Here is a 14,495-nt window from a genome sequence, read left to right on the forward strand (position 1 = left end):
GTATCTCAAGTTGGCAGCAATGCAAAGGTGAGCTCACGTTTGCATTGCTGGGCAGCATTTCATAGGCTAAATGGTATATACACATATTAATACATAAATATATAAATACCGGTATATAAACATTTACATATATATTTATTATATTTATATAAATATATTTATATTTATATATGTATATTTATATATTTATTTACATATATAGCCCGCAATGTAAAGGCACTTCTCAGTGCCGCCAAATTTAGCCCCCAAAACTGCCTGGTGCCCTTATTTTATTAAAAAATAAAATGATACAATTATTTTTTAATCAAATACAAGCACTGTATTTTGGGTGCATTTGGGGCACAATTATAAAATTAAGCAGAGATCTGATCTCTGGTTAATTTTCTAAGCGCTAATTTCTACCGCTAGCTCGTGGTAGCAATAACCAGCCTCTTGTAATGGCTGATTATTTATCGCGTGCCTGCAAGCAGGCAAATTTGCACGTTTGCAAGCTCGCAATCAATTACCGCTCTACTCGTAATCTGGCTAAAAATCCTCAAAGTTTAGCAAGATCAGAAAAATAAAAATTAAAGTATATAATGGATAGTTTAACATACATTCTTAGGGCCCCATGATCTAAAACTCTCCACTCTGACAAGATAATCTACAGTCTGGTCAGTACACTCAGAGGGGCCAATTTAACAAGGTCCGAATGGCCCTGATTGTAACTGTTTCCATGTGAGCCTTCTGGCTCGCCAGAAACAGGAGTGAAGAAGCAGCGGTCTTCAGACTGCTGCTCCTTAACTCGTAGGCCTCCTCTGAGGTGGCGGACATCAATCCGCCAAATCGCATATGATCGTGTTGATTGACACCCCCCTGCAGGGGGCGGTAATCCACAAGTAGTTCACCAGAACTGCTTGTGCAATGATAAATGCAGACAGAGTATGCTGTCTGCATTTATCGATGTGCGGTAGACATGACCCGCTACAGCGGATCATGTCTGCTCGCACTTTGTTAAATCGGCCCAAAGAATTTTATTAATCTAACTATACAGAGTTCTGAATGTAAAGGAGAGGCACACATATAGAATATAATACTAAAAAAAAAGCTCCCAAACATTATGCGTGAATTCTCTTGATACCGGCAATTCATTAATCCCTTGGAGAGAAGGTTATGTAATCAATACAATATTATTCAAGGGGTATCACAATTGTCCATACAAACATTGAATAATAAAGATAAAACCAATCACTTTCAAAGATTAACAATATCCTGAAATATAATCAAAACCACAGAGGGCTGTTTCACTTTAAACTATTTAGATGAATACAGTGAAAGATACAAATAAAAAGAGGGAGCTCTAATAGTGTAGTATCTTCTGTCACAAACAATGCACACTAATTAAAAAATGAACCTAAAAGTAGCATTCTAGATGGATGTTATGGTCCAATTTACATCCTCCCAGCTATATGAAAACCATTGGTCCAAACACAATTTGCCATGATTGTCAGCATATTTCCAGTATTCCAAAGAACTCCACAAAGTGTAAAATCTCAATATTTAATTTGACATAAAATCAGTATTTAAAAACAATGCAACTAATTTCTCAGCAATCAAAATTCAGTTTCCTTAATGATCTATATTGTTTTAAATTTCTTATTTTATTTAAGATTTAATATTGAGATTTTGGAGTGTGCTCTGAATGTTTATATCTTTTAAAGCTATTCATCTAGGAGGTCTGAAGTAAAGCAGACGTGTATTTTCTATTATTTTTAAGTACATTGTTTATCTTTGAAAGTCACTTTATTATTCAGTATTTAGGCTCAACATTTGTGACACCCTCATTTATATTATTCTATTGATTGAGTAACCTCCTCTTCACAGTGTAAACATAAAGTATAGGTATGGCTTTGTTAATAAATATAAACTTATAAAAGAAATTAAAGGGAAATAAATCCTAATAAATAACACATACTCAGGTATACCAGTTTCAAATCAAATTAAAAACACCCAATAATTACTACATCTATTCATACAATTGCGATAAACTAATACACTTTTGTTTTTTTTAATAAACAGAGTTCTGCGTCACCACCTCTAGTATCAGTTTTTTGCTGTTCTATTATCCAACATGATGTACAAATTGAAATATGTCTAACACCTTCACTAAAAGGGATTTCAGAGAAGGACTTGCCCAAAATACCGGAGAATTTTTAGTATTTTTGCTATCACTCCATTTTAACAGAAAGTGAGCAGATTACCAATAATAATAATTATATATATAATGGAATTACTATTGCCCTTAATATTACTATATCTTTGAGCTGAGGTGTGTCAGGACACTATTATAATAAATATTTGTATACATTGTATTCAAACTATCAGCTAGATTACGAGTTTGGCATTATGAGTCAAATAGCAGCGTGGTGGCGCGTCATTTTCCCTAACAAAGCCATTACAAGTCTTGTCGGTATAGGTGTACCGCAAGCCTTTTAGCCTGTAACGCAACGTCAGTACCGCACTTTTAAAATTACATTTTTTCATGGGATTAGCATAGCGCTGATATTACGAGTTTTGCGTTCTGACTAAAAAAACGGCGTTACAGCCTAAAACGACAAGATTCGTATCGCCATCTAAAGTCAGTAGTTATGATTTTTACGCTATAAATCTGTAACATAAAACTCATAACTAAAGTGTTAAAAAGTACACTAACACCAATAAACCACCTAATAACCCCTAAACCAAGGCCCTCCCGCATCGCAAACACTATAAATGTATTAACCCCTAATCTGCCGCTCCTGACATCGCCTCGATTAAAAAAAATTATTAACCCCTATTTCGCCACTCCCCGACATCGTCACCACTATACTAAAGTTATTAACCCCTAAACCGCCACAATCCCACATCGCAAACACTATTTAAATATTATTAACCCCTAATCTGCTGTCCGCCCACATCGCCCCCCACTATACTAAAGTTATTAAGTCGTTTACCGCCGCCACTATAATAAACCTATTAACCCCTAAAGCAAACAATTAAACTGATATAATTATTAAACTAAAATTAAACTACCAATTAAATAAACTAAACTACACATTAAAAAATCCTAACACTACTCTAAAAATTACAAAGTATAAATAAATAAAAAAAATAAAAAAGACTAAATTACAAAAAAATAACAAACACTAAATTACAGAAAATAACAAGCGAAATGATCAAAAATAAAAAAAAATTACACCTAATCTAATGGCCCTATCAAAATAAAAAAGCCCACCCAAAATAAATTAAAAACCCTAGCCTACAATAAACTACCAATGGCCCTTAAAAGGGCCTTTTGTGGGGCATTGCCCCAAAGATAATAGCTCTTTTACCTGTAAAAAAAATACAAAGAACCCACCCAACAGTAAAACCCACCACCCAACCATTCTCCCAAAAATAAAAAACTAAATCTAAAAAAAAACCTAAGCTACCCATTGCCCTGAAAAGGGCATTTGTATGGGCATTGCCCTTAAAAGGGCATTTAGCTCTTTTACTGCCCAAACCCTAATCTAAAAATATACCCACCCATAAAACCCTTGAAAAAAACTAACACTAACCCCAAGACGATCCGGCAGAGAAGTCTTCATCCAGGCGGCCTCCTTAATCTTCATCCCAGTGGAGAAGTCCTCATCCAAGCAGCGAGAAGTCTTCATCCAGACGGCCTCTTCAATCTTCATCCAGGCGGCATCTTCTATCTTGATTCCAGTGGCGCAGAGCGGGTCCATCCTGAAGATATCAGTGCAGAGCATCTTCTTCATACGGACGCCACAGTATTCTAAATCTTCAATGCAAGGTACGTGATTCAAAATGGAATCCCTTGCATTCCTATTGGCTGAAAGATTTGAATCAGCAAATAGAATGAGAGCTGCTAAAATCCTATTGGCTGTTCAAATCAGCCAATAGGATTTAAGCAGCTTTAATTCTATTGGATGATGTATCAGCCAATAGAATGAGAGCTGCCTAAATCCCAAATATTTTTTTTTATTTTGTGGGTTGGGGGGGGGGGGGGACTTGTAATGTTAGTGAGAATTTGTATTTTATTTTTTTTCTGAGCTGATATATTTAGGGCAATGCCCTACAAAGGCCCTTTTAAGGGCCATTGGTAGTTTATGCTAGATTAGGTTTTTATTTTGGAGTGTTTTTTTTAATGGGTATTAGAATAGGAATAATTTTTATTATTTTTGATAATTTGTTTATTTTCTGTAATATATATTTTTAGGGGGTATTTGTTTTTCTTTTGTAGGAAAAGAGCTATTATCTTTAGGGCAATGCCCTACAAAAGGCCCTTTTAAGGGCCCTTGATAGTTTGGGGGTGTGGGGGTTTGTATACTGTTTAGGGGGTGTTTGTTTTTTGTAGCAAAAGAGCTGTTTAACTTAGGGCAATGCCATACAAAAGGCCCTTCTAAGCCCCCCCCCCCCCCCCCAGAAGGCCCTTTTAAGGGCCCTTGGAAGTTTATTTTATAGGGTGTTTTAAAAGGGTATTAAGAATAGGAATCATTTTTATTATTTTGGATAATTTCGTTTGTTTTTTTTGTAATGATAGTTTTTTTATTTTTTGTAATGTTAGGTTTTAGTGTAAGGCAGCTTAGGTTTTATTTCACAGGTAAGTTTGTATTAATTTTAGCTAGGTAGTTAGTAAATAGTTAATAACTATTTACTAACTAGTCTACCTAGTTAAAATAAATACAAACTTTCCTGTGAAATAACAATAAAACCTAAGCTAGCTACAATATGACTATTAGTTATATTGTAGCTAGCTTAGGTTTTATTTCATAGGTAAGTATTTAGTTTTAAATATGTATTATTTAGTTAATAATTGTAAATTTAATTTAGATCTATTTTAATTATGTTAAAGTTAGGTGGTGCTAGGGTTAGGTTTAGGGGTAAGGTTTAGGGGTAGGGTTTAATAGTTTAATTTAGGTTGTTGCGATGTGGCGGGCTGGCAGTTTAGGGGTTAATAGGTTTATTTAGTTAATAATTGTAAGTTTAATTTATCTATATTTTAATTATGTTAAAGTTAGGGGGTGTTAGGGTTAGGGTTACGTTAGGGTTACGTTAGGGTTATGGGGTTAATAGTTTAATTTAGGTTGTTGCGACATGGGGGCTGGTGGTTTAGGGGTTAATAGGTTTATTTAGTGGTAGTGATATGGGAGGCCAGAGGTTTAAGGGTTAATAGTTTTATTTAGGTTGCAGCGATATCGGGAGTGGCAGATTAGGGGTCAATAACTGTAGGCAGGCGTCGGCAATGTCGGGGGCAGCAAATTAGGGGTGTTTAGACTCAGGGTTTATGTTAGGGTGTTAGGTTTAAAGGTTTTCTTTTTCCCCATAGACATCAATGGGGCTGCATTACAGAGCTTTTCTTTCCGCATTGATGTCTATGGGGAAAGCGTGCACGTCAAATCAGAACTTGTTTTTGGTGCGGTATGGAGCTTAAAAACCCCATATCGCCCGCACAAGCCTGGTTTTTTTTTTAACTTGTAATGGCAACACTATAGGGGATTAAATAATGCCACTTTTGTTGCATTCATTAATTTCCCTATAGCGCTCAAAACCCTTAACCTAGGTATATGACTTTAATGTCTCTTTATGTTTGTTGTCACTAGACGTAAGCTACAAGTCCTGTGAGCTATGATTTCTAAAATGCTGACTTATCTTTCCAGTTTCTTTTATATAGGTTAAATTCATTCCTGTCTTCTACAGAAGTGCATCAAAGGGTTCTTAATATTCTTGGTGGTTCCTAAGTAACAATTAATTTGTCAACCACTGCTTTAGACTTTTCCCTCTCCAGCATGTTTTTCATAGTATATGAGTGATACAGCCCATCAGAACCAAAATTACTCTAAGCTCATTAAAGACAATAAACATTTTCCAATGATAAAGGATTCTGTCTAAGATAATTTTTGTATTTGAATTTTAGTTACTCTCTGTTTCGGCAAGATTATCTAAGAGGTCTCTTCAGAACAGTTATATCCCTCAAAGAGTTAAAGAAAGATCATTTCTAGCTTCAAGGTAGTTTGTCTAGCTAAGGTTCTGGATGTGAAGAAGAGACACATATATTAAAATATATTAATATCATTTGCTGGAGGAACAAGGCTCGCTGTCAGGAACTTTGCATGCCTGGAATCACGGCAGCATTTAATTTTTCCCAAGTAGCTGCTTGTGCAATGCTGCCTCCTTGCTCGAGCGCAGTCAACCACACTGGAGCAGGGGCTATCAAAACATCCTAATCAAATCAGAATTATTTAAATTTGCTACACTTTAGGTGGCAGAGATCCTAAGTAGCTGCAGTCTTAGCACTGCAGCTACTTAACTAGAATTTCTGGTTCACATATACAAGCCTGAAATGCTGAGATCCCAAAGCTGTATCCGCAGCTTAATAAATGGGCTCATAGTCAGCTAGATTTAGAGTTTTGCGGCCAAAGGGGTGCGTTATCTATGTGTGTTTTTTTTCCCCTGCACCTTTTAAATAACGCTGGTATTTAGAGTTCTCTGAAGGGCTGCGTTAGGCTCCAAAAAGGGAGCGTACAGGCATATTTACCGCCATTTCAACTCTCAATACCAGCGTTGCTTACGGTAGCGGCTAGCTAGAAAAATGTGCTCATGCACGATTTCCCCATAGGAAACAATGGGGCAGTTTGGGCTGAAAAAAAACCTAACACCTGCAAAAAAGCAGCGTTCAGCTCCTAACGCAGCCCTATTGTTTCCTATGGGGAAACAGTTTCTAAGTCTGCACCTAACACCCTAACATGTACCCCGAGTCTAAACACCCATAACCTTACACTTATTAACCCCTAATCTGCCGCTCCCACTATCGCTGACCCCTGCATATTATTATTAACCCCTAATCTGCCACTCCAGACACCGCTGCAACGTACATTATAGCTATGTACCCCTAATCTGCTGCCCCTAACATCGCCGACCCCTATATTATATTTATTCACCCCTAATCTGCCGCCCCCAACGTCGCCGCTACCTACCTACACTTATTAACCCCTAATCTGCCAACCGGACCTCGCCGCCACTATAATAAATGTATTAACCCCTAAACCGCCGCACTCCCGCCTCGCAAACCCTATAATAAATAGTATTAACCCCTAATCTGCCCCCCCCTAACATCACTGACACCTAACTTCAAGTATTAACCCCTAAACTGCTGACCGGAGCTCTCCGCTACTCTAATAAATGTATTAACCCCTAAAGCTAAGTCTAACCCTAACCCTAACACCCCCCTAAATTAAATATAATTTTAATCTAACGAAATAAATTAAATATTATTAACTAAAGTCTTCCTATTTAAAGCTAAATACTTACCTGTAAAATAAACCCAAACATAGCTACAATATAACAAATAACTATATTGTAGCTATTTTAGCATTTATATTTATTTTACAGGCAACTTTGTATTTATTTTAACTAGGTACAATAGCTAATAAATAGTTATTTACTATTTAATAGCTACCTAGTTAAAATAATTACAAAATTACCTGTAAAATAAATCCTAACTTAAATTACAATTAAACCTAACACTACACTATCAATAAATAAATTAAATCAATTAACTACAAGTACCTACAATTAAATAAACTAAACTAAATTACAAAAAAACAAACACTAAATTACAAAAAATAAAAAAAGATTACAAGAATTTTAAGATAATTACACCTACTCTAAGCCCCCTAATAAAATAACAAAGCCCCCCAAAATAAAAAAATTCCCTACCCTAATCTAAATTAAAATAGTTAACAGCTCTATTACCTTACCAGCACTTAAAAGGGCTTTTTGCGGGGCATGCCCCAAAGAAATCAGCTCTTTTGCCTGTAAAAAAACCACAATACCAACCCCCAACATTACAACCCACCACCCACATACCCCTACTCTAACCCAAACCCCCCTTAAATAAACCTAAAACTACCCCCCTGAAGATCTCCCTACCTTGAGTTGTCTTCACTCAGCCGAGCACCGATGGACCAAAAGAAGACATCCGGAGCGGCAGAAGTCTTCATCCTATCCAGGCAGAAGAGGACATCTGGACCGGCAGACATCTTCATCCAAGCAGCATCTTCTATCTTCATCCATCCGACGAGGAGAGGCTCCATCTTCAAGACCTCCGGCACGGAACATCCTCTTCCTACCGACGACTACCGACGAATGAAGGTTCCTTTAAGTGACGTCATCCAAGATGGCGTCCCTCGAATTCCGATTGGCCAATAGGATTCTATCAGCCAATCGGAATTAAGTTAGGAAAAATCTGATTGGCTGATTGAATCAGCCAATCAGATTCAAGTTCAATCGGATTGGCTCATCCAATCAGATTGAGCTCGCATTCTATTGGCTGATCCGATTAGCCAATAGAATGCGAGCTCAATCTGATATGCTGATTGGATCAGCCAATCCGATTGAACTTGAATCTGATTGGTTGATTCAATCAGCCAATCGGAATTCGAGGAACGCCATCTTGGATGACGTCACTTAAAGGAACCTTCATTCGTCGGTAGTCATCGGTAGGAAGAGGATGTTCCGCGCCGGAGGTCTTGAAGATGGAGCCGCTCCTCGTCGGATGGATGAAGATAGAAGATGCCACTTGGATGAAGATGTCTGCCGGTCCGGATGTCCTCTTCTGCCTGGATATGATGAAGACTTCTGCCGCTCCGGATGTCTTCTTTTGGTCCATTGGTGCTCGGCTGAGTGAAGACGACTCAAGGTAGGGAGATCTTCAGGGGGGTAGTGTTAGGTTTATTTAAGGGGGGGTTTGGGTTAGAGTAGGGGTATGTGGGTGATAGGTTGTAATGTTGGGGGTGGTATTGTGTTTTTTTTACAGGCAAAAGAGCTGATTTCTTTAGGGCATGCCCCGCAAAAAGCCCTTTTAAGGGCTGGTAAGGTAATAGAGCTGTTAACTATTTTAATTTAGATTAGGGTAGGGAATTTTTTTTATTTTGGGGGACTTTGTTATTTTATTAGGGGGCTTAGAGGAGGTGTAATTAGCTTAAAATTCTTGTAATTTTTTTTATTTTTTGTAATTTAGTGGGGTTTTTTTTGTAATTTAGTTTAATTTTGTAATTATTTTAACTAGGTAGCTATTAAATAGTTAATAACTATTTAATAGCTATTGTACCTAGTTAAAATAAATACAAAATTGCCTGTAAAATAAATATAAATCCTAAAATAGCTACAATATAATTATTCGTTATATTGTAGCTATATTAGGGTTTATTTTACAGGTAAGTATTTAGCTTTAAATAGGAACACTTTATTTAATAAGAGTTAATTTATTTTGTTAGAATAAAATTATATTTAACTTAGGGGGATGTTAGGGTTAGACTTAGCTTTAGGGGTTAATACATTTATTAGAGTAGCGGTGAGGTCCGATCGGAAGATTAGGGGGTAATACTTTAAGTTAGGTGGCGGCGATGTTAGGGAGGGCAGATTAGGGGTTAATACTATTTATTATAGGGTTTGCGAGGCGGGAGTGCAGCGGTTTAGTGATTACTACATTTATTAGAGTGGCGGCGAGGTCCAGTCGGCAGATTAGGGGTTAATAAGTGTAGTTAGGTAGCAGCGACGTTGGGGGGGGGGCAGATTAGGGGTTAATAAATATAATATAGGGGTCGGCGGTGTTAGGGGCAGAATATTAGGGGTACATAGGTATAATGTAGGTGGCGGCGGTGTGCGGTCGGCAGATTAGGGGTTAAAAAAAATTATTATAGTGGCGGCAATGTGGGGGGACCTCGGTTTAGGGGTTCATAGGTAGTATATGGGTGTTAGTGTACTTTAGAGCACAGTATTTAAGAGCTTTATGAACCGGCGTTAGCCCAGAAAGCTCTTAACTACTGACTTTTTTCTGCAGCTGGAGTCTTGTCGGTAGAGGGTCTAATGCTCACTTCAGCAAGACTCTAAATACCGGCGTTAGGAAGATCCCATTGAAAAGATAGGATACGCAATTGGCGTAAGGGGATCTGCGGTATGGAAAAGTCGCGGCTGGAAAGTGAGCTTTAGACCCTTTCCTGGCTGACTCTAAATACCAGCGGGCGGTAAAAAGCAGCGTTAGGACCCCTTAACGCTGCTTTTGACGGCTAACGCAGAACTCTAAATCTAGGCAAGTGTTTTTCCAGGTGTGCAAAAGAGTCTGGCTCAAATATAATAACCCCTTTAAACTGCACTCCCTATTCATTCACATCATTCATTTATTAAACATTATTCCCACCGAAAATAAACCTCTATGCTTATTATTGATACCTATTGTTTGTTTGTGCAATTTCGGCATGTGCCAGCAAAATAGCATATTTTTTTAAATATATCAGTTCACATACCCTCTGTCTAAATTATTGCCCCAAATAATAATTTTCCTCCACTACCTCTGAGGTGAATACTCCATAGAAATATATGTTTATATATTTGAGAATTGGGAATAATATCTTTTTTTGTGGGGGGGTTCAAAAAGATTTTCATTTGGTGCTTAAAAAAATTAAATAAAGGTTTACATATAAAGACGGCACATATTTAAGATAAAGACACATGATTGATTCTTGAAAAGAACAGTCCATTTTTTAATGCTTTTAATTATGTCACTTCACTGCATGAGACTGTTAGCATCAGTAAATAGTTATTCACTTAAACCTCAGTTTATTTTCAGCCTCCAAACTTTCTATCAGTAAAATGATCAACCTATTGCTTGTTTTATAAAAGAGTTCATATTTTTAGTCTGTTTCTACACAAATCAGCAGATAAACTAGCACATCCTGCCTAAATTACACAATTAAATTATCTGCAAAATGTATACCGCAATGTAATGTGAATGCTTTACAATTCCTGCAGAGAAGATCAAGGGAGTTCAACTTGCCTGTAATGGATTTAAAAGAGCATGTTTTGAACAGTAAACTGATTTACGTAAATCGTACCAATGCTATTTAACCTTGAACAAAGGAATTTAAAAAATAAAATTTATAGAGCACCATCTTCTAAAATTGTGTATATATCAGGTGAAGGTAGTTATTTTTGTTTATCAGTCAAATAATGGACCTGTATGCTGAAAATACTGGCTCCATCTACAGGAAAATTTATACTAACTGAATCCTACATGGTGCGCAGTGTGTTTGGAAACCAGTTCATTTCAGATTTTAAAACATACGCCTAGATTACGAGTCTTGCGTTAGCCTTAAAAAGCAGCGTTGAGAGGTCCCAACGCTGCTTTTTAACACCCGCTGGTATTACGAGTCTGGCAGGTACAGGTGTACCGCTCACTTTTTTCCGTGTCTCGAGCATACCGCAAATCCACTTACTTAAATTGCGTGTCCTATCTTTTCAATTGGCTTTTCCTAACGCCGGTATTACGAGTCTTGGAAAAAGAGAGCAGTAGACCCTCTCCTGTCAAGACTCCTACCGCATTTAAAAGTCAGTAGTTAAGAGTTTTATGGGCTAACGCCATAACATAAAACTCTCAACTAAAGTGCTAAAAAGTACACTAACACCCATAAACTACCTATTAACCCCTAAACCAAGGCCCCCCACATTACAAACACTATATTAAACATTTTAACTTCTAATCTGCCTAACCGGACATTGCCGCCACTTCAATAAATGTATTAACCCCTAAACCGCTGCACTCCCGCCTCGCAAACACCAGTTAAATATTTTTAACCCCTAATCTGCCGTCCATAACATCGCCGACACCTACCTACATTTATTAACCCCTAATCTGCCGACCCCAACGTCGCCGCCACTATATTAAATGTATTAACCCCAAAATCTAACCCTAACCCTAACACCCGCTAACTTAAATATTATTTAAATAAATCGAAATAAAATTACTACAATTAAAGAAATTATTCCTATTTAAAACTAAATACCTATAAAATAAACCCTAAGATAGCTACAATATAACTAATAGTTACATTGTAGCTAGCTTAGGGTTTATTTTTATTTTACAGGCAACTTTGTATTTATTTTAACTAGGTACAATAGTTATTAAATAGTTATTAACTATTTAATAACTTTCTAGTTAAAATAAATACAAATATACCTGTAAAATAAATCCTAACCTAAGTTACAATTACACCTAACACTACACTATAATTAAATAAATTACCTAAATTAACTACAATTTATTACAATTAAATAAAATAAACTAAATTACGGGAAAAAAAACACTAAATTTCAAAAAATAATAAAATAATTACAATTTTTTTAAAACTAATTACACCTAATCTAATCCCCCTAATAAAATAAAAAAGCCCCCCAAAATAATAAAAATCTCTACCCTATACTAAAATACAAATATTCCTTAAAAGGGCTTTTTGCGGGGCATTACCCCAAAGTAATCAGCTCTTTTACCTGTAAAAAAAAGACAATATCCCCCCATCATTACAACCCACACACCCAACCCTACTCTAAAACCCACCCAATCCCCCCTTAATTAAACCTAACACTACCCCCTTGAAGATCACCCTACCTTGAGATGTCTTCACCTAACTGGGCAGAAATGGTCCTCCAGACGGTCCAAAGTCTTCATCCTATCCGGGCAGAAGAGGTCCTCCAGAGGGCCAGAAGTCTTCATCCAGGCAGCATCTTCTATCTTCATCCATCCGGAGCGGAGCGGGTCCATCTTCAAGACATCCGACGTGGAGCATCCTCTTCGTTCGACGGCGACTGGAACAATGTTGGGTCCTTTAAATGACGTCATCCAAGATGGCGTCCTTTCAATTCCGATTGGCTGATAGAATTCTATCAGCCAATCGGAATTAAGGTAGAAAAAATCCTATTGGCTGATCCAATCAGCCAATAGGATTGAAGTTCAATCCTATTGGCTGATTAGAACAGCCAATAGGATTGAGCTTGCATACTATTGGCTGATTGGAACAGCCAATAGAATGCAAGCTCAATCCTATTGGCTGATTGGATCAACCAATAGGATTTTTTTCTACCTTAATTCCGATTGGCTGATAGAATTCTATTAGCCAATTGGAATTGAAGGAATGTCCTCTTGGATGACATCATTTAAAGTCCCGTCATTGTTTCAGTCACCGTCGAACGAAGAGGATGCTCTGCGTCGGATGTCTTGAAGATGGACCCGCTCCGGATGGATGAAGATGGAAGATTCCGCATGGATGAAGATCTGGCCATCTGGAGGACCTCTTCTCCCCGGATAGGATGAAGACTTCAGACCGTCTGGAGGACCACCTCTGCCCGGTTGCGTTAAGACATCTCAAGGTAGAGTGATCTTCAAGGGGGTAGTGTTAGGTTTTATTAAGGGGGGATTGGGTGGGTTTTAGAGTAGGGTTGGGGGTGTGGGTGGTGGGTTGTATTGTTGGGGGTGTATTGTCTTTTTTTTTACAGGTAAAGAGCTGATTACTTTGGGGCAATGCCCCACAAAAAGCCCTTTAAAGGGCTATTTGTAATTTAGTATAGGGTATGGATTTTTATTATTTTGGGGGGCTTTTTTATTTTATTAGAGGGATTAGATTAGGTGTAATTAGTTTTAAAAAATTGTAATTATTTTATTATTTTCTGTAATTTAATGTTTGTTTTTTTCGTAATTTAGTTTATTTAATTTAATTGTAATTAATTGTAGTTAATTTAGGTAATTTATTTAATTATAGTATAGTGTTAGGTGTAATTATTTTACAGGTATATTTGTATTTATTTTAACTAGGAGCTTATTAAATAATAAATAAATATTTAATAAATATACCTAGTTAAAATAAATACATAGTTGCCTGTAAAATAAAAAAAAAAACTAACATAGATACAATGTAACTATTAATTATTAAACTATTATTATTATGGTTTATTTTATAGGTAAGTATTTAGTTTTAAATAGAAATAATTTATTTAATAATAGTATTTTTATTTAGATTTATTTAAATTATATTTAAGTTAGGGTTAGGGTTAGACTTAGGTTTAGGAGTTGTTAACTTTATTATAGTGGCGGTGACGTTGGGGGCGGCAGATTAGGGGTTAATATTTGTATATAGGTTGCGACGACATTGGGGGCAGCAGGATAGGGGTTAATAAATATAATGTAGGTGTCTGCGATGTTGGGGGAAACAGATTAGGGGTTCATAAGTATAATGTAGGTGGCAGCGGTGTCCGGAGTGGCAGATTAGGGGTTAATAATATAATGTAGGTTGCGGCGATGTCTGGGGCGGCAGATTAGGGGTTAATAAGTGTAAGGTTTGGGGTGTTTAGACTCGGGGTTCATGTTAGGGTGTTAGGTGTAGACATAAAAAGTATTTCCCCATAGGAATCAATGATGCTGCGTTTGGAGCTGAACGCTGCTTTTTTGCAGGTGTTAGACTTTTTTTCAGCCAGATTAGCCCCATTGATTCCTATGGGGAAATTGTGCACGAGCACTAAACGTAAGCAGCGCTGGTATTACAGTGAGATGTATAGCTAAATTTTGCTCTCCTGTCACTTTTTTTTGCGGCTAACGCCGGCTTTAAAAAAAAAACCTGTAATATCATCGTTGTCTGTAAGTGAGCGGT

This window comes from Bombina bombina, chromosome 2 (genome assembly GCF_027579735.1).
Source record: "Bombina bombina isolate aBomBom1 chromosome 2, aBomBom1.pri, whole genome shotgun sequence".
NCBI lineage: Eukaryota > Metazoa > Chordata > Amphibia > Anura > Bombinatoridae > Bombina > Bombina bombina.